The 27,063-nt window shown below is 41.0% G+C and overlaps 1 long non-coding RNA gene across 2 annotated transcripts; it reads left to right on the top strand.

Annotated features, from left to right (window-relative positions):
• The first annotated feature begins 9,533 nt into the window (after window positions 1-9,533).
• LOC122463014 lies at window positions 9,534-26,319 on the top strand. 2 transcript variants are annotated; one of them, XR_006285948.1, is made up of 4 exons: window positions 9,534-9,659; window positions 10,674-10,711; window positions 11,739-11,856; window positions 25,160-26,319. It is a non-coding gene; the product is annotated as an uncharacterized LOC122463014 (long non-coding RNA). The 2 variants fall into 2 exon arrangements; XR_006285946.1 differs by lacking the exon at window positions 25,160-26,319 and adding an exon at window positions 12,652-13,199.
• The last annotated feature ends 744 nt before the right edge of the window (window positions 26,320-27,063 follow it).

Genomic DNA, 27,063 nt, shown 5'->3' with positions numbered 1-27,063 from the left:
CCCAGTGCAACACACAAAAGGAGCCCACAGGCTACTGCCTCAATCGCCCTTGCTTTCATACCAAGGGTTTTACCCAAGGCGCGGTGCGGCTGCGATTGTGCAGATTTCACTCACTCAGACCATGGGGACAGGAACCCTTTGGTCAGCCGATCCCCGGATGGAGACGGTGCCCAGACTCAAACACAACACAGGGAGGACGGATAGACACAGAGACAAGACAGTCCTCAGTCCGGACGAAACACAGAAATAATTACCTGACCAGATTCCTGATGTCAGATCCCTGGATCCCTACCAAAACAGAGTGGGAACCAACAGGTTTGATGGCGTAGACTTCACTGTGGTCATGCACCCTTCCGTTCTGGCAGAGGACTGCTCGGGCCAAATGCCCAGGTGCCGGCTTGCCACAGCCGTCCTAAGAACGGTCAGGAGTCACACGGCCCCAGTGAAGACGGTTGCCATCTCGGTGGGACCTCCAAATTGTCAAAGTCAGATTCAAGGCTCACATATCTGGGTGCATTGGCAAAGCGCTTTGCTAATAAACAGAGTGGTCTGACAAATTCTGTGAGCCTTGAATCTGACTTTGACACAGGTGTGAGTTGAGAGGGTTCTGTATGGGGCAATCTGGATGCAGGCAGCTCAGTGGGGGATCCGGGTGTGTGGGGGATCGTGATGCACAAGGGCTTGTTGCGGGGTTCTGGGTGCAATGGTAATGGGACTCTGCAGGTAGGTCCAGGTGAAGATGGTTGGGGCTCAGCGTGGGGGTGTTTAGCTGCAGGGGGGATAGAGCTTGGCAGGGGGGTCTGGGTGCGGGGAGCTCAGTGGGGTGGGGATCTGGGTGCAGGTGGCTTATCGGGATGATTCAGGTGGGGCTTGGCAGGGAGGGTTCTTGATGTGGGGATGAGGCTTGGCAGGAGGGTCTAGGTATGAGTGGGGGTCTGGATGCATGGGGGGCTAGGCAAATGGGGGAGCAGCTCCCTGTACAGTGATCCCTGTCCCTGTACCTGAGTAGTGATGGGTGCAGGAAGTGGTGGTGGTGGTGGGGGGAGCTTGCAGAGCTTCCTGAAGCCTGGGGAGAAACCTGGGGGTTGGTCTGACCCAGCCCCGGATGCCGTGCAGGGGAAGAGAAAGTCCTGTCCTTCTCAGCCCAGCTGGGACTAGCAGCTGAGCCCAGTGCAGGGTAGGAGTCACCAGCCAGGTTTTTCCCAGTCCTGCCCCACAGTGATTTACCTCTCTGCCAGCTGCCCTGGGCACCCGAAACATACTGCTGGGGAGGATCTCATGACCTGTCTTGTGGCTTCCCTTTGCTTCCCCATAAGAAAGTCATTTTTCTTCAGGGAACCAAAGAAATCTGTGGGGGACATGAATTCTGAGTGTCCACAGTGGCGCAGAATTACCCAGGGAGTAGTGTTTGTCTAAAGTATTGTGATGGAATGCACACCTGTATTCACACCATGCACACTACTGTCATCATCTTTGTACAAAATATGCTTTGTGAGATATAATTTAAAAACTAATAGCTTGCTGGTCAATAATATCATGGTGAAATGTGTGTTGCTACATTGTATGTAAAGTTATGAATTCCCCTTAAAGGATGTTACTGGCAAAGATTTAAACCCACATACCCCAGTGGGGAAGAACTGGTCAAGCAGGTCTTAGGCAAAGGAATGTGTGTTTATATTAATTTACATATAAATTGTAAACAGGGTCCTCAGACACTGAGAGGGATAAGACCAGAAACCAGGACAATCTGCATTTCAGCAAACAGAGATGAGTAGAAACAGCATGGAACCTCTTTCACCATCAGTCACCATGTCTCTTTCTTTACTGATTAAACAAACTTTGCTTTGCAGGAAAATACATCTCAAAGGCGGGAGAAGTGAGGGGCAAAAACGCCTCATTTTATCTCTCCCTATCCACCTCTTTCTTTTCACCTAAGAAGACAAAAACAGTCGTCGGACTCTGGGAGCAGATCCTGCCCTGGAAGTTTGGACAACATTATTACTGGAAACATGTGGCAAGGGACTTCACCTTGAACCAAGTCTAGTTTAAGTTTAGAAAGGCTTTTATTTTTCTTGTAGCCATTTCTGCCTTTAATGCCTCATTACTTGTACTCATTTAAAATCTCTCTTTGTAAGTAATTAAACTTGTTTTATTCTTTAATTAAAACTAACCCAGTGATGTGAATTGTTTGGGTATCTCTATTTAAGGTAGCAGACTGTTTTATGTTGATCCCCTTAGAGGGGCAACCGACCTAATATATCTGGACTGTCCAGGAAAGGTCTGGATGGTACAAAACACACGTTTGGGGGTGGGGGGGAATCCAGGACTGGGAGTGTGTTGGGGTCACCCGGCAAGTAATAATCAAGGCTGCTGGAAGCCAGACTGTGGCTGATGTTTGCTGACAGGTTTCTGGGGTCCGAACTGCTTGACTAGAGCTGTGGCTATACACACTCTCACGGTGTGACTTGCACGCTATTTGTGAGGAGCCTAGGTTGGGAGCTATAGCAGCAAAGCATTGTGAGGCACTGCAGGTTGCAGGGCAAGTGGTGACACAGGCCCTTTACTGGTCTGGATTACACCCCAGATTGTCATAGTAAATGTCAGGGGTCACCAAACTGTGGCTTGTGATCCACAGGTGGCTCTTTTACAGCTAAAGTGCGGCTCATGAAGCCCTCCCTCCCACCCACCCCCATTCTCTGCCTACTAAACTGATGGGGGGCAGGGGAGGGGAGCGCTCAGGGCTTCTGCCCTGCAGCAGGGTAATGGGGCCAGGGGCTTCTGCCAGAGACGACTGGTGCCTGCTGAGACTGGGAGGGCACAATTTAAAAGTTCGTGCCCCCCAACAGCTTGAGGCACAGCTCCCTTCTTACCCTTAGTGGCCCCTTTCTGCAGCTCCCAGGTGTTTGCCACTGTCTCTCCCCATGGCCACAGCTCTCAGCTTGCCAGCTTTAGCAGCTGCCATTCTGGGAGGGGACCTGGCAGCACCATGTGACCGAGTGGTCCTGGCAAATCCTGGCAAAAATCTGGGTGGCACATGACTCCACTTGCCCCCTCAAGCATTGACTCTGGATTCTGCCCAGCAGGGAAGGGGGACTTGGGGCATCATCCCCGCCAGGCATGCCTGCTGGGGCTCGGGGCTTCAGCAGGAATGGGACTGAAGGAGCCCTAAGCCCTGGCAGGTGTGCCCCAGCTCTTGAACTTTTGAAGATTGTTGTATGTGGCTCAGAGGGTCAGTAAGTTTGGCCACCCCTCATATATATTTTCCAGGAAGGCATCTAGTCTGGATTTGAAGACATCAAGAAAGGGAGACTCCATCATTTCCCATGTTAGTTTGTTTCAACGGATAATCTCCCTCACTGTTAAAAAATGTATACCTTATTTCTAATTTGAAATTTCTAATTTAGTCACTTCTGGTTTCTGAAACATTAAAGGAGAGACTGAAGAATTTCCAGACAAAATCAGAAGTTCTTGGAATTTCTTGAGAGAACTTTTTGTGAAATACCAGCCCAGTATTGCTGACTCACATGATCCAAGCTGATTTTTTCAAAAGTGGTTTTGGTATCTCAATTTTGGGAACTCAACTTGAAACACCTAGGACCAGATCCTGCCCACAATACTGCTCTGGTGGCACAAAGAGGCTGTAAACCTAACTGTGCATCTGAGGATTTTCCAAGCACTGAGGAATCACAGAACTCATCTTAATATTTGGGAACTGAAGAAGGGCTCCTGATAAGCTCAAAAGCTTGTCTCTCTCTCTCCCTCTCTCTCTGTGACAGACGTTGGTCCAGTAAAAGGTATTACCTCACCTACCTTGTCTTTCAAATTGTCACAGAAATTCTTATTGCATGTGTGGGAGAGGAAAGGAGGCATGGATAAAGGCATTACTTAGAGTTAGTCAAAATGTTTTAAATTTCAGCTCATTTTTTTTTAATTTAAAAGGGAGATGTTTTTATTACTTTTACATGAAAAACTTTAGTTTTAGAGCCAGCTATAGAACTGGTCAAAATATTTCAAATTGTGAATTTTTGAAATTTCAGAAAAAGGGGGGAATTTTAAAAAAAAGTATTGCAAAATTTCTCCCCTCTGCTTTTTTTGACCGGCTCTGCTGTTACTCTAGCTCCTGTCCTCTCTTAAGACATGCTAATATGCTTTTAAATGCTCATGTTTGGTGTGTTGAACTTAATATTGAGTTGAATATGGTCAGACAAGTAATATTCCTTGTCAGTGTTACCTGTTAGTTGATTTACAATTTCTCTCCACCTGTGTTCTGAACACAGCTCCTTCTACATTCCATAATCAGCCTCCCTTCTCCTATGCTCTTCTGTGTAGTATAGTCCTCAGTCCCCAAGGTTGCATAGTGGAGACTCTGGGAGAACAGCACTAAGCTGTTCACATGACTGTTGAATGTGGTGGCTGAAGTTGGTGAAGTAAAATTAAAGGAGTGGGCGCTTCCTGAGGACGGGAGCGTGAAAACACAGTGCCCAGCACAAATTCTGAGGCACTAAACAGCTGGTTGTGAGAATAATGATTTTATTAGACTCCCTCGGACATGGCTCTATGCCAACAGCTAGTGTTGCTGGCTGCTCACACTCCCAGATTAGTCTAGGTGCAGCTCTTGAGTAGCCATTACTCCTGGCTGGCAGCACAAATGACTACAAATAATAAATGTGGCCTCTGTAGACATTCTTATTCACGTACCACAAGGCCACACCCTCTCTCCACCCCATTACACCCAACATTCCCCACACCAACTTACCATAACTCATGCCAGTGCTGTCACTGAGATTTACTCACACTGCTACACACACTTCTCTGCACTGTGTTGAAGCCTCTTTGCACAGGTGGTGAGCACTAAGGCGTTGGCTCTCTGCACTTCCTTCAGCAGCCTGCAGGATCAAGCCTGTAATGAGATGCATGGTTACAAGTGGTGCAAGGTTCCATCTCTGGGCCAGTGAGTTTACCTTTTAGTGATATTACTATTTGTATAAACAACTTCGGGGCAAGGACTATCTTCATTTTGTTCCCTGTACTAAGCCAAGCACTTTGTCAGCATCTATTAAATAATAACAGTTAATAATCAATGTTAATAGAAAACCCTTTTTGCAGACTTCTCCTCTCCTCCGGTTAAGTTTAATGAATCCCCACTGAATGCAATTGTGGCTTGTATTAAAGTGGAAATTTACTACAGCAAAACAGTCAGAAGTCAGTTTTCAGACAGCACTGCTAATGACTCACAGCACATGGGTGCTAAGGCATTTTATGAAAACGTTATTGAAATAATAATTAATGCAACTAGCATCATTAAGAGAATCAGAACACATTAAATGCTTCAGCAACAGCCTCTTATTCAAATCCACAAACTAGATTCAGAATTTTTCCTGAACTTTCTGTCTGCCAACCTCATGGTTTCTTGTTTCCTTTTAACAGGCCCTATTCCTGAAAGAGGCAGTAGTATATTACAACAATAGTGTCTTAAAGTTAAAGAATTCTTCCCTGAGAAATGGAAGACACTTACTCAAATTTATGAGCAAATTTAAAAAGTAAATGTTGCGTGCCACTGTGGAACCCTAAATATAATTAGACATCTGGAGGGGAAAAAAATAATGTAATAATATATGTCTTTAAGTGCTTAAGGATTTCAATATGTAACATTTTTCATAGTAAAAAAATTATATGGTAAAGGGCGTAGGAAATGGTTTCTACAATGCTTTTAAGCTTCTGTATGTTGTAAGCTTTGGTTTTGTGGAACTTATAAAATCTAAGGGTGCACATCTTGTAAATGAGCTATCATTATTTGTACTTTAATAGCACCTACAGGCCTCAACCAATATTAGGTACTGTACAAACACAAAGTAAGAGACAGTTCTGCCCCCAAGCTTATACTCTAAATAAACAATGAAGAAAAAAATATATAACTAGTGCCGGAAGGAAAAAAAAAAGTGATGGTTCAGTTTTACATCTGAAAATGCAGTTTTGTTGAAATCAAAATGCTTTATAGGAGCGTGTTGATTTTGATGAAACTTTTGACATGAGGAAGTGAAAATAAATCCATTTTACGTTTTGTTTCAGTGATATCAAAATGTTTTGTTTTGACTTCGTCATTTTATTTCAACTATTCTCTTCTATGCCTTTTTGGATGTTCTCCAAATTAAATATTTTTACCTTCTGGAAACTAAAATTTTTGACATTATCAGAATGAAACATTTTGATGTTTCTGAATCAAATTTTGTCAGAATGTCTGTGCTTTAAATCTGGACATTCCAGTTAGGAACAAAACCAAATCTGAAAATGTTACCACGTCCTGCAGAGAGGAAATTCCACCTTCTGCTTGTACGTTATATTTAGAGCTAGTCAGAAGATTGGAAACTGAGACAGAAGAGATCAAGTAACTTGCTGAAGGTAACAGAAGATCCAGGAAGTCTGTGGGAGAGCCAACAGTTGAACACATGTCTCTTGAATCCCAGGCCTGTGGCTTAACCACAACACTATTCTCCCAAACACCTTGGTAGCCTTTAGCTTTCTTTCTTTGAAACAGGGAAATTGTAATATAAAAATGAGCGAATGTAAGTGGAAGTTTTTCTGTTTAACACTGATAGGGAATTAAAAAGTTCTGGTAGTAATGTTAACGGAGGCACATTGCTCATATGTAACTTTTTGCACTCCTGCTTGAAATGTCTAACTCTTAGATCAGGTTGGGAATATTCTTTTTTTTGGTCAGGAAAAAACTCACCAAAACTTTATAATTGGAGGGGACGGGGGTGTGGTGTCAATTTTCAGTTGCCAGACACTGAAAAATATTCAGGGTTTTTTTAATAAAAATATTTTTCACAACAATTTTCATATCACTGAAAAGCCATTTTCTAACAAAACAGAGGAGAACCAACCAAAAAGTGTCAATGGAAAGTTTTTTGACCTGCACTAGTAATTGTAACTATGTGGGGCTGCTCCTGGAGTTGGCAGTAGCCCCAGCTGTGTTCACTGTGTTACGTGTAGCTGAACTGAATGAATCTTAACTCCTTATTCCCTTCTCAGCACCAAGTGCTTGGGGCGTGCTGCGAGCACGCCTATTCTCAGTTCCTAACCCAGAGGACCAGTTCTTCCCCAGATGACAGCATACACATGGCAGGGGAGAATGTGGTGCTCATAGCCCAAACCTGTCCCTAATCCCCCTCACTCCCTTTGCCACCCATCTCTATTTCCCCCCTCCAACTCCTTTCTTCCCACTCCTCTTAATCCCCACCCTTCCCCACTGGCCTGAGCCCTCCAACTCTCCCCCCACCCTTCCCTACCACCACTCCAAATTTATCCCCCTGCCCCTAATCCTCCTCCTCCTCCCCTTGTCACAACCCCAAACCTTCTCATCCCCTACTCCTCTTCCCCCCCCAATGCCCCTGGCTCTCCTTACTCCCAGCACTGCTCCCCTACACCCCCAGCACTGCTTTAACCCCTATATTCCCTAGCTCTACACCAAAAGATGTATAAGATTCTAAAAATGAAGTGTTCATAATGTGTTAAGGGGACTGCGTATCAGGAACCACTTGACTCAGTTCAGTTGTTTAGGAAACATTGTTACGTTATCCTGTTGTTCATCTTCCCTCCAGTAAAGTTAATCACGACTAATTGATTAATCAGTGCTGGTGCTCTACTATGGGGGGAAAGTAGCAATATGTCCAGCAATCATTCTCACATAGCTGTGTAGAGCTGTGTAATTTATTATCCTTCAGAAAACAGTGAGACTCTCTTCTACATTAGCTGTGCAAGTTAGCAGGGCGCATTTCCCAAAAGTAAAACAAAACAAACAAACAATCCTTTGCAGAGGCAGATAGTAGCAACTCACCTACAGATCATTCTCAGATTTCGGCCATGGAGAGAGATCATACTTTCTGTGCATGGGTCTAGCTCAGGTTCAATATCGACAGCATGTCCCCCTGAGCCATCCCATTAGTCTCTAAGGTGCCACAAGTACTCCTTTTCTTCTTGTGACAAAGGAGTAGCTGGAAACACTCTTTCCTAGGCTTGCTGCGCATGTGCATTTCAGTCTCTTTGGTGTGTGAGTGTTTAGGCCTATTCTAGAAAGACAAACTCTCCTGTTACTCATGTTTTCAATATTACCCACTGACTCTGTGGAGAAGCATCATGCACAAGCTGAGGTAAATGTCAAGTGTTTGAGATCAGCTGAGGAATGATCAGAGCCCTGGTGAGAGTCTTGGGTGTATATAAATTGTTTTAGAAAACTGTTGATTTTGTAAAATTTTGGGGTGGGGGAGGAAGGCTATATCTCATGAATATCTTGTTCAAATGACCCCAGATTGGATCAAAAACTTTACCTTGCACCTCCATGATGTGCAGCAAATTTCAACACAATCTGAGTAAGCATGCCAATTTTAGAGCACTTAGGAGAGTTGTTCTGAAACAGAAAGAACTTCTTAACCTTAACTATAGCTGAGCTGGCACTCCTCTGTAATACAGGATGTATAATGTGGCCAGCTTAACAGGTAACTTGAGGGATGAGGTGCTTTCAGGGGCCTTTGTGGGAGGGAATTGGCTGCTGGATTTCTTGGAATGTGGAGAGAATGGAATCATTAGATATAGGGATCGTTGGTGTTTGTCATAAGAGTAAAGAGTGAAAGAAAGTGGTGCAAAAGAGTATTTGGACCTGATTCTCCTCTCACTTACAACAGTGTAAATTAGGGTTACCATACTGAAGTCATTGAAGTGACATCAGTATAAAACTGGTGCAATTGAGAAGAGAATAAGGTCTACGTGTGTCAGTATTCTAAACTAGAAACAGATAATAATATTTTATATTCGATCAACTTTCAAAGCAAAGCAATTTGTACACTTAACAGGTATACAGGGATTACTTTGCCCATTGTAAACCCAAATTAATTGTCTGGTTAAACTCCGTTTATGGCTGCTTTGCATTTCCAGAGCAATGTAAAACAGATGGAAGGTAATGCTGAATTTGGCCCACTCTATTTATTTGGCTTTAACAGGCCTAAATTGGAATAATGTATGGTTGGGTTCTGATCTCAGCTATGCCAGTTTTACACCAGTCTAACTCCATTGACTTAAATGATGTTACACTGGTATAAAATTGGTGTATGTGACTTCAGTAGAGTTACTCCGGACTTACACCCATATAGGTAAGATCAGAGTAACACATGGAATCATATGGCTTAAACCTTTAAGGTCTAATTCTCCTCTCCTTTACACCAGCGGAGTTACGATGGTGTGAAACTGAAATCAATGGGGCCAGCTGCATTGGGTGAAGGCATTCAGACAGGATAGAGAATCAGACCTGTAATTTGGTACTGACTGTGCTAAGATCATGTTTATTGTATTACTAAAGAGGCTCTTTGGGACCAGTGATCTCTCACCTCTACAGAAATAACAACTTGTTGCAGGTGGAAAGTTTGCAAAGATGACTCTGTAGTTGGTGACCAGGATCCAGTTAAGTTAATTGTTTGAGTGGGTAAATTGGGGCGGGGGATATAAAACAGATTTTAAGAAAGAGGGACTGGAATCTTTAGGGGGCCTGAAATAAATGTAAAGAAAGGGGTTTTTTGATATATATAATGGAGAAGTGATGAATATCAAGAAATACAAATTATTTTCCTTGTGGAGGAGAAATTGTGGCACAGCTGTAAAAATATGAGGTCAGTCCTAAATTCATCCAGGTTGTATTAAATCAAAGATGTCAGAATACAAATTAATGAGTGCCAAAGGGTCACCAAAAAAAGGAACACAATTTATATGTGACTAGATGGTGCTTGCTAAGGCACAGAGAAAAGTGAATTTCTATGAGAACATAGACAGTAAAAGACCCAAATAAAAAGAATCAACTATGATTTAATCTGAATAAAGGATGTAAGGAAGGGGTTGATTTAGTTAGGGAAGAAGATTTGCTGCAAATAAACTGATTATAGGCAAAGGTGAAAAACAGTCGGCAATAGGGTGAGGGTCAGGGCAAGAGAGTAAAAATACAATTAATTTAGTTGTAAGCAATATTTTGTATGCTTAAACATTTAAAAGGTAGGGAAATAAGGACTAAGGATAGGGTGGAATTAAAAGAATTTAAAAGGTATGGAAAGAAAATTGTTTCCATCCTTTCTCCTACTCCTTCGCTATGTGTTGTCTAATAAGGCCCTCATCCTGAAAACACATGCTACTGGGAATACTATTTACTACTATGTATAGACCCATTTGAGCCATCAGTGAAACTACTTATAGTCATAAACACTATACTGGTGGTAAATTCAAGATTGAGCCCTTGGGCCATGATACTACAAAGATTTATTCTGGTGTTTGAAACTCTGCAGGTATGAATAGCCCCTTGATTTCATTGTGATTATCTGCATGTATAAAGTGAAGCGCATGTATAAATCTTGGCAGAATTCTGTTCTTAAACTGTAATCTGTTCCAGGTAGGGATCTGTTTGCAGCTAGGGACCCAATCTTGTTCCACTTCATTTATTGATTTCAGTGGGAACAGAAGCAGGATGTTTCTATAGGGTTCTTATTTCACTTTTGAGTTCTGAATATATATAAGGGTATAAAGGATTTTAATGTATAATAATGATACATTGTGCTTAAGAGAATATTCAAAGCCACCTACAAAGTAGCTGGTTAAGCATTTTTGATGATTTTGCAGCTGTGAATTTACTTCCTAAGGTGCATGACTGAGATCTCATCACTGCAAACATAAATAAGTAAGTAAACCTTTATTCTACTAATGCAAAGTAAAAGGGAAAATGTAGCTACATATTTATGATAATACCTACCTTCAATGTAGGTTTTTTTTCATCAGTAGATCTTAAAGCACTTTAAAAAGGAGAGCACTATTATTATTCCCATTTTACAGATGAGGAAACTGAGGCTTGGAGAGGGGATGTGTCTTGCCCAAAGTCATTCAGTGAATCACTGTCACAGCCAGGTCTCCTGAGTCTCAGTCTAATGCTCTAACCACTAGACAACACTCCCTGGAAATCCCCAGTTTGTTTACATAGGGCCAGATGCTGCTTTGCCTTTCTGCAGGTGTGCAGTGAGTAGGGGGGGCATAAGAAGCCCTCCTCCCTTCCTTGCACAGACCACATACGTGTCCCGCAGAACTGCAACTCCTGCACTTTGGGGAGTGCAGGGACTGCTCCACCCCTGTTCCGTTGGGTGCACATGCACCCAGAAAAGAGTGGGGAAGGGTGAGGAATAAACAGGGTCACTGCTCTGCTCCCCTATGCACCTGTCAGCAAAGCTCGGCAGCCATGTAGGAGGCAGCCTCTGTGCATGCAGGAGCTCAGGGCTAACTGCTTCATCTGAGGCAATGAGTTGTCTCTGGCTATAAGCAGGGCACAGTTGAGCCCATAGTAAATGCTACAGGCTTTGCATACAGACAACCCAAGTTTATAATTTCCTTCCCAGCTCCTCCTACCCTTCTACTCTGGCTGCTGCACTATGCAGGAATGTGGATTCCATGTAGGCCAGTTCTTATTCCTTTGAAGTCAAAGGGGTCAGGCTTATTGACTGCAATTTTATAAATAAAGGCATGATTCAAATCCATTGAAATCCATGGAAACACTCCCGGCACCAGGACCTAACTGAACTGGAAGCCATGAAACAGTTCCCAATTCAGCTTTGTGAATAATGTTGAACGTAAAACCATCTCAGCTGTTTCTTAATCGCTGTTGAGCATTTACATCTGGTCTGCAGTAGGAAAGAGAGAGACTTCCTTTTGAATTTCAGCCTCTGGAAGAACTTTAATGGCTAGACTTCAAAGAAAACCCACTGATTCTATCCTCTGTCCAGTTACCAAGGTTCAGTAGTGATTGTGAGGGTGGTTCGGTGGTTGATCCTGTATAAGGTAGGAAACTTTCCCATTTTTCTAATGTGGGGGTGGGTATTAACTTTAACCCTAATTTTTGCCATTAAAAAGCAATCATTCTTTACCATTGTACTTCAGGGGCATCATTTGCTATGGGGCAAGGGGAGCAGTTGCCCCATTACTTTTGTTTGCTACCCATGACTTTTCATGGATTTATGTGCTCCATTATGTCTTCCACTCCTCCCACCCCCAACTTGTCAGGATATAATATAATTGCATATAACATTGTATATGCCGGCACACTGAGATTTTTCCCAGATTTTTCTGAAATGAACTTCCAGTCAACATTCCAGAATCATTCTTCAGTTAATGTGATCAAGTCATGCACTTGTACATACCTGTCACACCCGGACATTCCCTAGCTATAGGGTTGAAAGCTTTAACTGATGATTATTTTAATAGTATGGAAAATGGAGAGAACTGCTGCTATCTTTCACAATTAAGGGTGAAGTCATATTTATGGTGTGGGGAGCTAAAATCTCCAGACTGCAGTTCCAGCTGGTAGGAGCTAGTGAAAGTAGCTCCGTTGAATATTCTAAAAATATTTTGAATGACTCCCCTCTGACAATATCTGGCATGGAGTAGGGCCAAGTGGAATAAAAAATAAAAATAATCTCCCTTCTAACCTACCTACACAGATATCCCACCCCCTGAGATTCCACAGATTTCTATTAATCCTAGCTCTTAGCAATGCCCTCAGCCATGTAGCCCCCTTTCTTACTATTTCTAGTCAGTAATGTGCTGAATTAACTTGATGCATTTCCTCTCTGCCAGATTGTCACATGAACCCAAACTGTCCTCAATGGTGTTTGAGTTGTTAGAATTCAAAATTAATGCGATCAGCCATCACAGAAGGCCTTCTTCCAGTTGATTTGGAGATGACATCCAAATGTAGATCTCCATTACTCAAATTGTTCATCTGACTTAATACTTGTGCACTTCCTAACAAATATACAGAGTTGGGTATTATAGGAAAACTTCACATGGAGCCAGACAAAACACTTCCAGTAGGATCAGAACACAGAAGCACGAAACGTTGTCCCAACATTTAACATGTTTTTATGTGTTTAAAGACAGTTCATTATCATTTGAAAATCCCCTTTCCACCGTTGCGAAGACCAACTTGTGCAACATCAGGAACAATGCCAGATTTAATTGTTTTCTAAGAAGACCAGATGTGGAAATTATGATTACTGACATCTTTTTTTTGTCATTTTATCATCCTGACTAACATGTTTGTCGGTCTAGCTGAGGCAGTTTCATTCATAGGCTACCGATAATTCAAAATACTAGATACTAACTGGTGACTAGTACTAAATTATTCTGCTCTTAGAGACACTGTCAGATTAAAAATCATATTGTCTTGCAAAGGATGGTCTTTAATTAAAGCACCTAAAAGATGAAAGCTCCATTCTATTATGTATAAGTTCTTATAATACCCTCATCATCATAGTATCTGAGCACCTTCCAATGGTAAATTAAGTGACATGAATAATATCTATCACTTGAGGTGTTTTCTGTGGGAAGATAATTATGTAAGCAGTGGAGTGTTTTGTTTTGGTAGGTTTTTGTTTGGGGACTTTTTTTTTAATGTACATGCTTCTATATGTATGTTAGAGAAGGCAAATCACAGAAATATGCTTTGTACTGGGAATGAAAGGTGGTCTGGTTTGTGATGGTCTATAGGAGTTTATTCCACAGTCTTGGACTGGCCCACAAGAACGCGCTGTTTTCAGCATAGACATAATTTACCCTTATGGTAAAAATTGCTTTGGGCCCAAGAAGCAGAGTTGTTGAGGGCAGTCTTCATCGTGGGTGCTTAGGTATCTTTTAGGTATCCTGGACCCAAGTGATTAAGTTCCTTGCATTTTGTTCCTGGCATTGCTACAGACTTTCTGTATGACAGTGGGCAAGTCCTTTAACTTTCTGTGTCTGTTTCTTCATCTGTAAAATGGAGATAATTATATTTACCTATGATCCTTTAGTATTGAGGCTTAATTCATTGACATGGGAAAAGTGCTTTGAGATCCTTTGACAAAAAAGTCTGTGGACAATCGGTATGATGTATATTTTAAAATTGAAGGACATTAAAACTGAAGGACTTTTTAAAATCTACTTTAAATCATTTGTGCTGTTTGAAAGCCCTTTGTATTTCTCTTAGCTTGGACAATGGAAATAATGAGTCACATTCCCTTTCTTGTAGAACTAGTCAAAAACGTGAACAAATTTTCATGATATGTTTTGTGAAAGATCCATTTTTTAATGAAAATATTAGTTGGTGGGAATTTTCTGACCAGCTCTATCTTCCCTCTTCATTTCACTTTCTGCTTCAGATCTACGAGCACAATACGGTAATAATTGGGTGTAACTTTGAGAGAAATACTTTTGGTGGTGGTTAGTTTTAATTTGTTGTCACTGAAATTTCCCCCCTTCGTTTCTTGGAAATTTTTCTCTTTGCTTTCTATTTTTACAAAACCTAAATTCTTGACCAAATTTTACCTGATAAAGCCCTTTTGAAATATCTTTATTGGTAAATATTGGAATATTTTATTGATTTCAATCTTATACTCCAGTACATTCCAGAAAGTCTCTTGTTGCATCGTCTGTGATCAGCTGGAAGGACCACTATTACCCCATAACTCTGAAACTCATTTCATTTTAGAGATTTTACTTGATCCTAAATGTTTGTCTCTCTGGCATTATTGTACACTATAGAAGAGAGTAAGCTTCATTATAACAAATCTGAAGGTAAGCCCTATTTAGCATGCTAGAAACGTACTGAACTCTAGTAATATTTCCTGTATCTCTCACTCCTAGTTGAACTAATATAGCCTGTAGTAAGGACACAGAGGACCAGATTCTACCATGACTTATCCTTTGTGCCAGTTCTTTGACTTCAGTGTTTTCCAAGTTCTGTACAGCATGTAAATCAGTGCCAATCTTGGCCCAAGTTCTCCATAAATCCTGGACTACACTAAGCTATCAAAGAATGGACTGCTGAATATACTAGAGTCTCCTCTTAAAAATACCTAGCAGGCGAGTGAGAGCCAAACAAATGGCTCATCAAGCATTTGTTGTAGGGTCTTGTCTTCAGTCCAGCACTGAAACAATCAAACTGAAAGTTGTAGGAGTGAGGAAAACACCAGAAATTACTTGTGGTCCTACCCTTAACAATGGTCATTGTGTGCATTCTTCATCCAAAGTGTCTGGTCAGTGATTGGGAGATTTGGAAGAGGGGATTTGCATATGTCAGTAATAGGGTCTCCAGTGACTACAGCTTGATGAAAAACAGTTCATTGTGGACATTTTGGTGGTGTCTAAATAAAATGAACACTTTGACAATGTTTGCAGCCCTTCTCCTTCTCTGAACATTCAGCTGAATGAAGTTTTGTTTGAACAGAAGTTAGTGGAAACCAAATTTTATAGCAGAGATTAGTTGAATCACAAAACAAAATCTCTGACATGACTAAATCAAATCTCATTGCTGGTGGGAGTGAAAGTAGTTTTTAAAGATTAGATCATGCAATCAGGCAATGGAAACAATACCATTTGACTTATGTGACAGTACAAAGCTAGCGAACAGGAGCAGCTAACAGGGGAGTTTTGCGAGGGAGTTCTCCATGGGGAGTGTGAGCAGGGGCTAGAACTCAACATTCTTTAAACTTAAAAGCCAAAGCCACCCCCTTGATACAAACACAACAACAACAAAGGAACGAGCTGCAGGAGTAAAAAGAGAATGCAGGCAGAAGTCCAGCAACAGAGTGGGGACTACCCAGTTTATTGCACCCAGTGCAGCATGTATGATTACCTGCCCTATGGGCAGGTGGCGTATGTGTGCATTCGGTGTAAGAGCTCCTAGTCACCAGAGACCATGTACAGGCTATGAAGACCAGAGTGGCTGAACTGAAGGAGCTGAGGGAGACAGAGAGGTACATAGATGAGACTTTCCAGGACACAGTAGAATGGTCCCACTCCCGGTCTGACAGCCTCTGTGCTGTTGAGGAGGATCAAAGTCCCAGGGAATGAGAGCATCTAACTGGAGCAGAGGGAAACAATCCCATAGTTGGGACCCTCCTTCCAGATGATGTTGTGGTATCCTCTCGCACTGAGGATACCTCTCCGGGGGAGGGAACTCCAGCTATTAGAAAGAGGCAGGTATTAGTAATGGGTGATTCAGTCATTAGAAACATAGATAGCAGGGTTTGTAATGACCAGGAGAACCACATGGTGACTTGCCTACCTGGTGTGAAGGTTGAGGATCTCTCAAGACATCTAGATACACTTACGTGTAGTGCTGGGGAGGAGCGGGTGGTCATGGTACGTGTAGGTACCAGTGACATAGGGAAGGATAGGAGAGAGGTCCTGGAGGACAAATTTGGGCTGCTAGGTAAGAGATTGAAGTCCAGGACCTCCATGGTAGCATTCTCTGAGATGCTTCCAGTTCCACGCACAGGGCCATTTAGACAGGCAGAACTACAGGGTCTCAATGCGTGGATGAGACGATGGTGTAGGGAGGAGGGGTTTAGATTTATTAGGAACTGGGGAAACTTTTGGGAAAGGGGGAGCCTATACCGGAAGGATGGGCTGCACCTAAACCAAAATGTAACCAGATTGCTGGCACTTAACATTAAAAAGGTCGTAGAGCAGTTTTTAAACTAAGGGCTGGGGGAAAGCTGACAGGTGCGGAGGAGCACATGGTTCGGACATCCCTTAGGGGAGGATCTATTAAGAGAAAATCTCTATGTCCTAGTGAGGATGAAAGGATGGAAAATGATAAAATACAGGCAGGGTCTGATCAGAAACAGTCAAATAAAAAGAGTCCCATTCAATTACATTGTGTAATGGCAGACAGCTAAAAGGAGACAAGTTTTTAAAGTGCTTGTATACCAATGCTAGGATTCTAAATGATAAAATGGGTGAACTAGAGTGCCTCTTATTAAATGAAGATATTGATATAATAGACATCACAGAAAGTTGGTGGAATGAGGATAATCAATGGGATACATAATACCAGGGTACAAAATATATCGGAAGGACAGAACAGGTCGCGCTGGTGGGGAAGTGGCATTGTATGTGAAAGAAAGCGTAGAATCAAATGAAGTAAAAATCGTAAATGAATCAAACTGTACCATAGAATCTCCATGGATAGAAATTCCATGCTCTAATAATAAGAATATAGCGGTAGGGATATATTACCGACCACCTGACCAGGATGGTGATAGTGACTGTGAATGCTCAGGGAGATTAGAGAGGCTATTAAAATAAAAAAACTTAATAATAATAATAATGGGGGATTTTGATTATCCCCATATTGACTGGGTAAATGTCACCTCAGGACGGGATGGAGAGAGAAAGTTTCCTGACACCTTAAATGTCTGCTTCTTGGAGCAGCTGGTCCTGGAACCTACCAGAGGAGAGGCAGTTCTTGATTTAGTCCTAAGTGGAGCACAGCATCTGGTCCAAGAGATGAATATAGCTGGACCACTTGGTAATAGTGACCATGAGATAATTAAATTTAATATTCCTGTGGCAGGAAAAACACCACAGCAGCCCAACACTATAGCATTTAATTTCAGAAATGGGAACTACACAAAAATGAGGAGATTAGTTAAACAGAAATTAAAGGGTGCAGTGCCAAAAGTGAAATCTTTTCAAGCTGCATGGAAACTTTTTAAAGACAACATAATAGAGGTTCAAATTAAATATATACCCAAAATTAAAAAAACATAGTAAGAGAAGCAAAAAAGAGCCACCATGGCTAAACAACAAAATAAAAGAAGCAGTGAATGGCAAAAAGGCATCCTTTAAAAAGTGGAAGTTAAATCCTAGTGAGGAAAATAGAAAGGAGCATAAACACTGGCAAATGAAGTGAAAAAATACAATTAGAAAGGCCAAAAAAGAATTTGAGGAACAGATAAAGACTCAAAAAGTAATAGAAAAACTTTTAAGTACATCAGTAGCAGGAAGCCTGCTAAACAACCAGGGGGGCCACTGGACAATCGAGGTGCTAAAGGAGCACTCAAGGACGATAAGACCATTGCATCGGTCTTCACGGCTGAGGATGTGAGGGAGATTCCCAAACCTGAGCCATTCTTTTTAGGCAACAGATCTGAGGAACTGTCCCAGATTGAGGTGTCATTAGAGGAGGTTTTGGAACAAATTGATAAATTAAACAGCAATAAGTCACCAGGACCAGATGACATTCACACAAGAGTTCTGAAAGAACTCAATGTGAAATTGTAGAACTACTAACTGTAGTCTGTAACCGATCGTTTAAATCAGCTTCAGTACCAGATGACTGGAGGATAGCTAATGTGACGCCAATTTTTAAAAAGGGATCCAGAGGTGATCCCGGCAATTACAGGCCTGTAAGCTTGACTTCAGTACCAGACAAACTGGTTGAAACTATAGTAAAGAACAAAATTGTCAGACACATAGATTAACATAATTTGTTGGGGAACAGTCAACATGGTTTTAGTAAAGGGAAATCATGCCTCACCAACCTACTAGAATTCTTTGAGGGGGTCAACAAGCATGTGGACAAGAGGGATCCGGTGGATATAGTGTACTTAGATTTTCAGAAAGCCTTTGACAAGGTCCCTCACCAAAGGCTCTTACGCAAAGTAAGCTGCCACGGGATAAGAGGGAAGGTGCTCTCATGGATTGGTAACTCGTTAAAAGATAGGAAACAAAGGGTAGGTATAAATGGTCAGTTTTCAGAATGGAGAGAGGTAAATAGTGGTGTCCCCCAGGGGTCTCTTCTGGGACCAGTCCTATTCAACATATTCATAAATGATCTGAAAAAAGGGGTAAACAGTGAGGTGGCAAAATTTGCAGATGGTACAAAATTACTAAAGATAGTTAAGACCCAGGCAGACTGTGAAGAGCTACAAAAGGATCGCTCAAAACTGGGTGACTGGGCAACAAAATGGCAGATGAAATTTCATGTTGATAAATGCAAAGTAATGCACATTGGAAAGCATAATCCCAACTATACATATAAAATTATGGGGTCTAAATTAGCTGTTACCACTCAAGAAAGATCTTGGAGCCATTTTAGATAGTTCTCTGAAAATATCCACTCAATGTGCAGCGTCAGTCAAAAAAGTGAACAGAATGCTGGAAATAATTAAGAAAGGGATAAATAGTAGGACAGAAAATATCATGTTGCCTCTATATAAATCCATGGTACGCCCACATCTTGAATATGTGTGCAGATATGGTTGCCCCATCTCAAAAAAAGATCTATTGGAATTGGAAAAGGTTCAGAAAAGGGCAACAAAAATGATTAGGGGTATGGAATGGCTTCTGTATAAGGAGAGATTAATAAGATTGCGACTTTTCAGCTTGGAAAAGAGATGACTAAGGGGGGATATGATAGAGGTCTATAAAATCATGACTGGTGTAGCGAAAGTAGATAAGGAAGTGTTGTTTGCTACTTCTTATAACACAAGAACCAGGGGTCACCAAATGAAATTAATAAGCAGCAGGTTTAAAACAAACAAAAGGAAGTTTTTCTCCACACAACGCACAGTCAACCTGTGGAACTCCTTGCCAGAGGATGTTGTAAAGGCCAAGACCATAACAGGGTTCAAAAAAGAACTAGATAAATTCATGGAGGATATGTCCATCAATGGCTATTAGCCAGGATGGGCAGAAAAGGTGTCCCTAGCCTCTGTTTGCCAGAAGCTGGGAATGAGCGATAGGGGATGGATCACTTGATGATTACCTGTTCTGTTCATTCCCTCTGGGGCACCTGACACTGGCCACTGTCAGAAGACAGGAAACTGGGCTAGATGGACCTTTGGTCTGACCCAGTAGGGCCAGACTTATGTTATATTTCTTATGTACAAATATCAAATAGTCAAACAAATAGAGCAAACAGATCATAAGCAATTCATGAGCAGAAGTTTCTTGGCACACATATATCAAACAAATGGTGCACAGGGTACAAATGAGTACAAATCAGTCTCTTTGTGGACAAATGGACTGGTCAAATTTTTCTCTCAAAACAGTTTTTGAGGCAGACATACCAAACCCACCAAAACAACAACAACAACAACAAACAATGCAGAAATTGGGCTTGTTTTTGGCTTAATTGGCTTGTGAGTTGCTTGTTGGCTAGTTTTTGGCTTGTAGTTTGTTTGGTTAGTAGCTTGTTGCTTCTTTTTTTTTTTATCAGTTCCCAGCAAGGAGGGGCAAGGGGCAAGCAGGGGCAATGGGGGGAGAGAGTCAAGGGTGCACAGCAGGCCCACCACAGTCCCAAACTGCATGCCAGGGGGATCTAGTCACATAGAGTGTTGGAGTTTTTAGATATTGGCTTGTTTTGAAATGGGATTAGCTTGATTTTTAGCTTATTGTGAAAGTCGGGGTGCTTATTTACTGCGTGAAAGTTGGCAACAGTGTTTTGAGGGTGTGATGCTGGCAGACCTCATGCCAAGGCCCCTGGGCCTCACTGAACACTGAGAAATGCATAGCTAGAAACAAGTCCGGCTCGCTGGTGTGTTAATATTGCCCCAGTAGATATTAGAATTATAAGAATGTATTTAGTGTTTAGATTTTTGAAATGCTTGTAGAATGCTGCATGTATTAATTTTATTTGTAATATCTGTATCCCATGTTATAAGGTGGTAATTAAGTTTTTCTGCTGTATGAAAGTGTTTGCTAAAACCGTAAAACCCCACACTCAGGAGAGAAGCATTGCCAAGTGTGAAATGCTAGTTTACCACAAGATGTGTCATCTTCTCCCCAGCTAAACATCAGTGGACAAAAGACTTTGCTGATTGCTTCCCACACGCCCATGAAAAGGCTAAGAGCATAAACCCTAATCTCATCACAGTTTGAATGCTGGGGGACGAGCATAAAAATCCCTGTCAAGGGGGAATTATCACTATGCTGCTTGGAATTTGGAGAGTGCAATATTTCAAAGCATAAGCAAGGGATCCCCAACCTTCTTGGCTTGGGTTAGCCCTAGAGGATATATAGAACTTGTATGTTATAGCAACCACTATTACCTTTCAGAACCTAAGATTATATCTCATTTGTGTCTGTATATTTACCTGCTTTATCCTTGTAAATAACTTCTTTTCTTTTCTTTTCTTTTCTTTTCTTTTCTTTTCTTTTCTTTTCTTTTCTTTTCTTTTCTTTGTCAATGACCCTTTAGTTAGTTTCCTATAGGATTGGCTACAGATATTGTCTTTGGTTTGAGATCTCAGGTACAATTGATCTAAGAGACTGGTCCTTTGGGACTTGGAGTAACCTGAATATTATGATTTTTGGTGTAACGGGTGAAAGGCTGTTATAGTGCTTGATGAGTTCACACTTGTTAATTGGTTGGTGAAATCTAAGTATAGAACTCAGTCAGTTTGGGATTCATGTCCTGTTTCTTGACAGTCTGCCCTGAGTTTGGCACTCATGGTTGTGTGCCACTATAGAGGAAAAACAGAAAAGTTCACAGAAAGTGTGTAGTTTCCTTGAAAAAGTATGATTTTTTCATCAGAAAACTGATAAACCCCAAACTGAAGCATTTTTGTCAGAAAATGAAAAATGTTTCAGTTTTCAGCCAAAACATTTTCAGTTCTCAACGGTTTCTGGCCAAAACTTTTTTAAATTGAAAAATTAATGCTTTTTGATGAAAAATGTTATGAAAACATTTTTTTAAAATTTAATTTTTTTTTCCTGTGGAAAATGTAATCATATTCTGACCAGCTCTAGTGGACAATTTGCAAAGAGAAGAACCGGCTGAAATCATTAACTGTTTTTTTTTTTTTTTTTTTTTTTAAAATTGTTCACCTAGCTAAAATCACCGATTTTTATTGCATTATTTCAACAGAAACCTCCCCCCGCCCATATGACAAGCACGAGCAATCTTCTATAGCTAAAGGCCTTATGAGCCCTACATTCCATGTTTTTGTGTTGAAGTTCTAAACCTTATAAAACGTTCCACTGCCAATGAGCAATAGGTCATCTTTACATAACAATAGCTTTCTTAATCTTCTTTTGAAATAAATAGGCAGTAGCGAGTCATCAAAGGCCAATGTTGCTATATTTGTCTTTAGGAAACAAATCTATTTTTGAGTTACACGAGCACAGATGAAACAAAAACAATGGGATCATTTGTATTCCTCTGACTCAAAGTGGCTAAAACAAGATGGTTTCAATTTTATTTAAAAAAAAAAAAAATTCTCACTTAGATCTCATGTGACAAGTTTGTGGGGATTGAGGGGATTTCCCACCCACCCCTTCAAGTTTCATGCCCTAAAACTGATGATGATTGTGGTAGTATTACGTGTGTTTGTGTTTCAGTGTAAGTAATAGTACAGAAATATGTATCTATAGCAACAGTATAGTGCTTTTGTAGAACAACTAGGGTTAAAAAAAATTAATTGTGATTAATCACATGATTAATCGCACTGTTAAACAATAATAGAATACCATTTATTTAAATATGTTTGGATGTTTTCTACATTTTCAAATATGTTGATTTCAATTACAACACAGAATACAAAGTGTACAGTGCTCACTTTATATTTATTTTGATTACAAATATTTGCACTGTAAAAAAACAAAAGAAATAGTATTTTCAATTCACCTAATATAAGTACGGTAGTGCAATCTCTTTGAACTTTCAAATGTTGAATTATGTACAAAAAAATAACTGCATTCAAAAATATATGGCAGAATGCGGGTAAAACAGAGCAGGGGGACATACAATTCTCCCCAAAGGGATTTAGTCACAATTTAATTAACGCACTATTTTTTGAATGAACATTATCAGCATGGAAGCATGTCTTCTGGAATGGTGGCTGAAGCATGAAGGGGCATATGAATGTTTAGCTCATCTGGCACGTAAATAGCTTGCAACGCTAGCTATAAAAGTGCCATATGGATACCTGTTCTCACTTTCAGGTGACATTGTAAATAAGAAGCAGGCAGCAGTATCTCCCGTAAATGTAAACAAACTTGTTTGTCTTAGCGATTGGCTGAACAAGAAGTAGGACTGAGTGGACTTGTAGGCTCTTAAATTTTACATTGTTTTGCTTTGAGTGTAGTTATGTAACAAACAAAAAAACCCCTACATATGTAAGTTACACTTTCAGGATAGATACTTGTATCTTGTATGAGGTGAATACTTGTATGAGGTAAATTGAAGAATACTATTTCTTTTGTTTATCATTTTTACAGTGCAAATATTTGTAATCAAAAATAATATAAAGTGAGCATTGTACAATTTGTATTCTGTGTTGTAATAGAAATCAATATATTTGAAAATGTAGAAAAACATCCAAAAATATTTAATAAATTTCAATTGGTATTCTATTATTTAACAGTGTAATTAATTGCGATAAATTTTTTTAATTACAGTTAATTTTTTTTTTTAGGTAATTGCATGAGTTAACTGTGATTAATCGACAGCCCTAACAACTGTTTTTAAAATTTCAGAGATTGCAGGGAGATAAAAGACATAGGCCCAGATACGCAAAGGTAATTAGGCGCCAAACTGCTGTTGGGTATCTGGACCTTAGAGTTCTCCTTTGGAAGGTAACAGAAGACGCTTGGGTTGAGGAGACAGACGTTTCAGAGAGTCCTGGGACCAAATCTTGGCACATTCTAAAGCCCTTTTGTACTGTTCTGACAGAGCAAAGGCACCTTAAAAGCTGCCCCCATCTCTACACTATATCCACCTGAGGCAATCTCAGCATAGAAGACATGGTGATGGCATATCAGGGGCATGTATATAGTATAGTTCTGTAACATAACTGATAGGACATGTTTTCCCCTCCTTTCCCACTCCCCTTGGCCTCCACTGTGCAGAAAGGAGCTCTGATGTAGCTGAACATCAAAGCCGTAAGGCAGAGAGAAGGGACATCAGCAAATTGCACAAAGCAGAATCCAGTGCCAGTATGACTATGATAAAACAAATGGGAGGATTCGCACAATGAGTGTGACCATCTACAGAAGTACTAGCGAAGAAACTAGGAACAGCCGAGAAGAAAAGATATTAAGTTAATGCAGTTTCGACACTGGAGCTGGTTTTAAGGACCAGGAGTAGGGTAAAAATCCCTGCATGAGATGTTATTTCACCTTCTGTTTTATCATTTCCATTGCCTCCCACTCTCTCAAACCTGTGAGTGTCCCACGGACTTGGTGAGACTCTTCTTCCTTTCTTTAGACTTGCACTTTATTGTGAGCATTCAACTTGTATTCAGCTTCATCTCATCATAGATACGGGAATGAGTAATGGAACAAAGAATGACTGTATATTTCATACTATAAAAATCAGGCTGGTGAGTAATGTGACACAAAGTTCTTTTGCAAACCCATTATAAACACTATAATCAATTTTATGGGGTTTTTTTTGCATCCACATGTAATATGGCTCTGTAAATTTGTACCTAATTAGATACTTTAAAATGGAATTATGTTAGCAGTGCATCTGATTGGAGTAGTGAGACAAGAGCATATCTTCTGAGAAAAAAGGAAGGGAATCATTATAAGTATAGGGAAACTATTGAACTGTGTTAACCATAAAAACACTGGCCAGTCTGCAGATGGACATCACATGGAAAATGGATGGTGTGAAGTAGTTGTGGGAGGGCTTATGCCCATGTGAAGAAAGCCCAGGTAGGGGCAGGGTTTTGTCTTCTGTCCAAAACACAAAAGTGAAGGAAGTGGCAACCCATCACCAGAGGAGACCCGCTCCGAACCCAGCCAACCGCCCCTCAGCCTAAGATTGCAGGAAAACTGGCCTCTCAACATGTGCTGTTACCAGAACAGAACAGCCCACCTGTCACCACTAGTGCTGCCATAAGGAAGAGCAGCCAGGGAAGAACCCCATCTAGAGTTTCTGCTTTGAGGTACTAGGGAAGAAGAAGCATGATGAATTGACAGAAGCTGAGCCAAAGGGCGGGAGTAGGAATCGTGACAGAAATGACAGTGTCCTGCAGTATCTTACATAAACCTTACTGAATTATGTTGAACGTTATTGAATTAAGTTTAAGTATTTTAGGAGTTCATTGTATTAAGAATGCAAATATGTATTGAGGGGCTGCATGTAATTCCATGGGGCAGGGTGACCACAGCCCTCCTAAAACTAAAAACAATGGGGGTTGGTTAGGCAAATTCACTCTGGTTGTAACACCCCCAGAGAGCTACCACCATTTGGGGAGAGGCTCAAATATACCAGTTCAAACTGGATTCTCCAGGGTCTAACAGACAAAGAACAGACTTTTAGTTAAAAAGCCTGAATTAAAACTGATTCAAGGCCTTCTTTCCGATCCAGGAAATGACCAGGACTTCTGTTCCAAGAGTGGGGCCCAATCCTTTGGGAAGAGTTGGAAGGACTGGGATTCTGAGACCTTATAAGACTGGAATGCTTTTCTGAGCTGAAGTGGTGATGAATTTGTGACCACAGGGGGAAATCCTGCATGGAGTTTGAAGGGCTATCACCAACCAGCACCTTGCTGAAGTTGGGATGATGCCTGGTAAGCTTATTAGCATAGGTGTAGGTTCTTTTATTGTTGTAAATATGTTTTCTCTGTAATGCCTATGCCTTAAGACTAAATGTGCTTGCTTACACACAACCTGTGTGGTAACTTATCTGTGGTAATTACACTGTGTACCATCTCTAAGCAGAGAAGTGAAGCAGGCCGGCTTAGGCAGACTGTCTTTTGGTGGGAAACTTAGAGCGTAGGCAGGGAACTGTTCAGCCTGGAAATACTTTGGTCAGAATAGAGACGAGGATCTCCACTGAAGAGAAGAAACAACTGAGGAGCCTGGAACCTAGAATGGGGGAGGCAGGAAGGGTGGCACTAGCAGCTAGCTGAGATCAGGTCACAACCTCAATGCAGTATTAAGTGTCCCAATTCACTTGTATGTTAAATGTTAATGTTATTGCCTACATTTGTCTGTAACCCGCTGAATGCTATTTACATTGCATGTGTATCCTGTTTGATGTGTTCTAGTGTAACTAAATTAGTCTATTGTTGCAATGTGCTTATTAATCTCTGTATCCTGTGCTTAATTAACCTTAAATCAAAGAATGTATTAGCATTTTTAAATTTAGATTTACTTAATGCATGAAAACTAGTGGAATGCTAATGTTATTGTCTGCATCTATCTGAAACGTGTTGATTTACATTGTAAAATACCTATAGACCATCTTAGTGGCCTGAATGATTCTTACTGAATGCATTACCTTTGAATGGCGTATTGAACATTAAACAACAATTAGGATCACAGACTGGCTGCATTTGCTGTTCATCAAAGCCCACGTGGTGAAGATGCCTGTCAGTTTGATAGCCTGTTTCAACCGTAACAGGAAAGGCTTGGGAGCGATCCTTACCTCTGATCTATCTGAACACCGACAGAGAGGTTCCAGATGCCAGTCAGAGATCCCCAAAAAGCCAATTTTGGGAAGGCTTGAGAGAATTAATGAAATGACTCTATGAAACTGACAGATTGCTACATCTCTGCTTTTATTTTGAAAATACAAACTCTAATTCACCTGAAAAGTATTTTATCTGCTTTAACCTTGCTATAACTCCTATTACTTTTTCCTAATTAATAAACCTTTAGTTTTGGTTTACTAAAGGATTGGCTAAAGCATTGTCACTTGATGATTACCTGTTCTGTTCATTCCCTCTGAAGCACCTGGCATTGGCCACTGTTGGAAGACAGGGGGATACTGGGCTAGATGGACCTTTGGTGTGACTTGGTATGGCTGTTCTTATGGTCTTATGTCTTTGGTGAGATATGGAGTATATTTTCATCTGGAGTAAGTGACTGGCCATCTGGGGCTGGAAGTAACCTAAATGTGTGGTGAATTTTCATTTTAATAAGCTTTCATCATAAAATCCAGTGTGTCTGGGTGGTAAAATAGGGGCTGGAGATTCTAAGGGGCACTGTTGGTGGCTCTATGGTAAAACTAATATAGTGAGCCAGGAGTACAATTTGCTACTGGCTTGGTGAAATCTAATGATAGAATATAGCCCCAGTCTGACCTGAGTTTGGCACTATTAGCTGTGAGCCAGGTACTGTGACACCACCTGAGAGAGGCAACGGTTGAGGAGCCAGGAACCTAGAATGGGGGTGAAGAATACAGCTGGGAGCCTAGAGGAAAAATACAGGTGCAGTTGCCCTGGACTGTGACAGGAGGATTGATGGATGTTGGGAGCAGGGAGAATG

The sequence above is a fragment of the Chelonia mydas genome, chromosome 1 (assembly GCF_015237465.2).
Source record: "Chelonia mydas isolate rCheMyd1 chromosome 1, rCheMyd1.pri.v2, whole genome shotgun sequence".
NCBI lineage: Eukaryota > Metazoa > Chordata > Testudines > Cheloniidae > Chelonia > Chelonia mydas.
The sequence above is the reverse complement of the archived record's forward strand: the minus strand, read 5'-3'. Positions and strand labels throughout refer to the sequence as shown.